This window comes from Sparus aurata, chromosome 15 (assembly GCF_900880675.1).
Source record: "Sparus aurata chromosome 15, fSpaAur1.1, whole genome shotgun sequence".
Classification (NCBI taxonomy): Eukaryota; Metazoa; Chordata; class Actinopteri; order Spariformes; family Sparidae; genus Sparus; species Sparus aurata.
In genome coordinates, this window is record NC_044201.1 from 31,582,430 (window position 1) to 31,587,429 (window position 5,000).

The window sequence follows — 5,000 nt, forward strand, 5'->3', positions numbered from 1 at the left end:
AGAAGTGACGGAGGCATCTCTGTACCTGAACCAGTCTTGAGATGACAAATAGTAGAATTCCAGGTCCAGAACCAGGACCAGGACCAGGACCAAGGAGCCACAGTCAGGTCCAATGAAGCCTGGAGTCGCCAAGCTGTGGTGACCCTCAGAGGGCTGATGGGTAATTCAGCTCCCTGAGAGAAACATCCAGGTGCCCTCACCTGTTGAGGCTTCAGTGACCAGCTGGTGATCAACTCCTGCAGCCTGAAACTGATCAACGACTTATTGATCGTCAGAGTCTGAAACATGTGATCGGACTGCAGAGAGCAGCTCAGAAAGAGCAGATTAACCAGGAAGACATGTTTATAAGGGAGAGGACACACACACACACACTCACTCACTCACACACACACACTCACACACACACACACACACACACACACACACTCACACACTCACACAGATGTGGGTCTTCAGGTCGGCGCTCTGATGAAAGTCATTACATTGATTATCTGCTGACCTGCTGCTTTGACTGAAATCACATCAGGAAATTATGGTGTGTGTGTGTGTGTGTGTGTGTGTGTGTGTGTGTGTGTGTGTGTGTGTGTGTGTGTGCGTTGTGTGTGTGTGCGTGTGTGTGTGTGTGTGTTAGTCACTGTCCTACATTCCTCTCAGCTTCCATCAGTTAAACTGGTGATTAAATGGATGAAGCTTCCTGTCGTTACACTGTGCCTGTGGTTGTCAACGGCAACCACACACACACACACGCACACACACACACACACACACACACACACACACATTTGAAGGTCGCCTGTCTCTCCGAGAACAGAATCTTTTGTCCTGATGTTTCAGTCACTGCAGCTGAAGTCTCATCAGTACGCTGACATGATGTTCAGTGTTTCCTGTCACGTGTCACACAGGTGGGCTGAACAAAGCAGAGAACGAGGAGAAATAAAAAGAGGACACAGATGGAGAGGAGTCCAAGTCAGGAGGAGGACAGGTCAGGAGGACGGGTCAGGAGGAGGACAGGTCAGGAGGAGGACAGGTCAGGAGGAGGACGGGTCAGGAGGAGGACGGGTCAGGAGGACGGGTCAGGAGGAGTCCAAGTCAGGAGGAGGACAGGTCAGGAGGAGGACGGGTCAGGAGGAGTCCAAGTCAGGAGGAGGACGGGTCAGGAGGAGGACGGGTCAGGAGGAGGATGGGTCAGGAGGAGGACGGGTCAGGAGGAGTCCAAGTCAGGAGGAGGACGGGTCAGGAGGAGGACGGGTCAGGAGGAGGACGGGTCAGGAGGAGTCCAAGTCAGGAGGAGGACGGGTCAGGAGGAGGACGGGTCAGGAGGAGTCCAAGTCAGGAGGAGGACGGGTCAGGAGGAGGACGGGTCAGGAGGAGGACGGGTCAGGAGGAGTCCAAGTCAGGAGGAGGACGGGTCAGGAGGAGGACGGGTCAGGAGGAGTCCAAGTCAGGAGGAGTCCAAGTCAGGAGGAGGACGGGTCAGGAGGAGGACGGGTCAGGAGGAGGACGGGTCAGGAGGAGTCCAAGTCAGGAGGAGGACGGGTCAGGAGGAGGACGGGTCAGGAGGAGTCCAAGTCAGGAGGAGGACGGGTCAGGAGGAGGACGGGTCAGGAGGAGGACGGGTCAGGAGGAGTCCAAGTCAGGAGGAGGACGGGTCAGGAGGAGGACGGGTCAGGAGGAGTCCAAGTCAGGAGGAGGACGGGTCAGGAGGAGAACGGGTCAGGAGGAGGACGGGTCAGGAGGAGTCCAAGTCAGGAGGAGGACGGGTCAGGAGGAGGACGGGTCAGGAGGAGTCCAAGTCAGGAGGAGTCCAAGTCAGGAGGAGTCCAAGTCAGGAGGACGGGTCAGGAGGAGTCCAAGTCAGGAGGAGGACGGGTCAGGAGGAGTCCAAGTCAGGAGGAGTCCAAGTCAGGAGGACGGGTCAGGAGGAGGACGGGTCAGGAGGAGTCCAAGTCAGGAGGAGTCCAAGTCAGGAGGACGGGTCAGGAGGAGTCCAAGTCAGGAGGAGTCCAAGTCAGGAGGAGTCCAAGTCAGGAGGACGGGTCAGGAGGAGTCCAAGTCAGGAGGAGTCCAAGTCAGGAGGACGGGTCAGGAGGAGTCCAAGTCAAGAGGACGGGTCACACTGACTTTATGTATTTTACTCACACGTCATATTCACTTAATTCTGATACATAGGATGTTCTTTTAAAATTTCCAGCGTGATGTTCTGAGCTCTGAGTTCTCCTGCCTGAGAGGACCAGAAGCTTTACACTCAGTATAGTTCTTTATTTCATATTTACAATAACTTTGTGCAGATAAAAGAGTCAGAAACAAGAGCTGAGCTGGAATCCGACTATTCAAAGAGCAAAATGCACAAAATGACAAAAAGGTTTGCATCATTTCCAATTTACAGCTTTAGAAAGTGATTAAAAGAACATATTGTTTGATCCCGAGTTTTACCCCTGGACCAGGTCCAGGCCCGGTGCCGTCGGTGTCCGTCGCCGACTGGTCACGTTGAGATGCTATGGCTGTTGACTCTCCGTAGCCGCTCTACCATAGCTTGGTGATGAGGGTCCTTCCTCGACAATGTTTCCTGTTGCTCCTCCCCAACACCAGCTAACCCGGTCCGTCTGGGTAGTTGCATCGGCAGTGGACTTCTTCGGGGCAGGCGACAAAGAGGAGGCCCTCAGCGCTGGCAGCGTGCTCCCGGTTGGCCCCGCAGTGGATACAGCCTGCTCCATCTAGCAAGGTGTTACTACACAAAGTTTGATTATGGGTTAATATTGTGCAAAGCTTAAGTGTGCCTGTAGAGACCTGTAATTTCCAAGTGTCTATCTAGAAATCTCTTTGGGAATGCCTCTGAGCCAAAGAGGCCAGCCAGGGGATTCTCAGCATAACTGGGGGAGTTCCCCTCTGAGCCGGCTGCAGTCTCTCTGAAGGGGAAGAAGGCAGCATGAGACATAAACGAGATGACTATGTGCTGAGCTCGATTAGCCAACATCTTCTCCATCTTTCTTGCAGGAAGCGGCTTGCAGGACGTGTGGGTGTGTGTGGCAACACATATCCAATCACAATCATGTAGTCCATACCTTTGAACTCTCCTCTGGCCCCGTTGGGCCCTGCAGGTTTCACATGACTTGGTCCTTCCCATCGGACCATCAGTGTAGCAGGCTTCATGCATACTACACAACAGTTCTTTACCTCTCTACACTCCAATAACTCCTTCTCTTTTGACAGGAATCTCTTTGGAAAAATTCAGTTTCTTCAGGGCTCTGCCTGTCCAGAGCCCCGAGGTCGTTCTTTCTCATGGTGACCACCTCATATACACTGGCCAGTCTGATGTAGGGTGGCCGGTGCTGCGTGCTGCTGGCCACTTCTGGTTCCTGGTCTTCTTCTAGCTCTAGGTCTAATTGGCTTAAGCTGCCCCACTCTCTGGATCCCTTTCTCCTTAATAGTACTTTATTACAATCCAGTATCTGGTCTACTAGCACCAGAAGGCATTTCTCACCTTTCTTCCCTGTCACTCCCAGGGGGCCAGCCACGTCCATGCAGACTGATCCCCAGGGGACGGTGCTCTTCATGGTTAAGCCATTCACTCGTTGTCCTCGGCGCCCTGCGTTGTACTTCCCACATACTTTGAGAGCATGGTGAACTTGGCTCCCCAGAATCCAGAGCTGCTGCTACTCCAACTCTTTCCGTGTGGGTAGCCACCACTCCCTGCACGGACACTTTTGGGACAACCCTTCCTTTGGGTTATTCATCCCACTCCTCAACACAACAAAAAGATTTTTCTCTGCTGAAAAATCTCCCAGGTGCTCACCTCCCCTCAGGATTACGCTACAGGGGAGCCTGTGGGCTGCTCCTGTTACTCCGGCTCCCTCGACTGAGTGCAGGGCCTCTGGGTCCGGTCCTTCACTTGGCTGCTGTCCATCAGCCATGTTGTCTCTTTTGTCGTCTCGAGTCATCTGCTTCCCAAAGCCTCTCTACGCGCGCTGAGTCAGGGATGATCGGCAGACTGCCGGGCTATTCTGCGCCGTCGACCGGACTTGGCTCTGTGTCCTTCGACTTGCGTCGGCTACCACGCCGCTTTCTGCAGGCTTCTGTGGGTCTGGTGACTCAGCTCACTCTGACTGGTCGCCTGGAGATCCCCCTTGCCTCGATGGATCCCTCTGTCGCTGGCGTTCGACAGAAACATTCCTCCGTTGCACGCCTTTCTCGGGTCGTTCTCACACGAGCAGCAGCTGGCTCTCCACTGGGGTTCTTTTTACGTTGGGCGCCACGTGTTAGATCCTGAGTTTTACTCCTGTCCAGGAGACACTCGACCAGCTCTCCTTTTAAAGGGTTGGATCCCCAAACCTACAAGAGGTTGCTTAAAAACTGGCAATTTAAATAGGGATTGCTTAAAGCTAGGGTCTACAATCCTGGAGAGCTAGCAAGAGAGCTAGCAAGATTTGAAAGTGGCCCCTCCTCTAAGTTCCACCCCCCCCCCCCCCCCCCCCCGTCCAAAGCCACGCCCCCACAAACTTGAACGCGCATCTGTTAGTGAAACTCAGCAGGGAGAAGGAGATGTCGGAGCAAGACGCAGCAATTCAGCTGAATTTAGCAGGGAGCAGACAGGAAGTCAAGCGCCAAAATAACAAACTACATCCGGTTACTTTTCAAAATAAAACACTCCGTGTTGACACCAGCACACATCGTGAGGCCAGCTGTCTACCGTACTGCTCCGTTGCGGACTCAAACCACAACCGGTGGGGATTGCCGGAAGGCGGAGTAAAACCGGACGGAGCCGCAAGGCAGCGGACCGTATCCAGTGGAAACTGGGCCGACTCATTAGCTCAGGGCTAAAAACAACACACAAAGAAGCTAACGTTAGCATTGGGCTAATACGAGCTACAAATGTAGCCAAGTTGGCAAACCTCACATATTTCATGAAAATAACAAATCCGACTTCTTTCTTTATCCAGAGCCTTTTTCGTCGCAGCCTTTCCTGCCTCAGGCTTTCTTTTCTTTGCCTTTTTAGCGGGGTG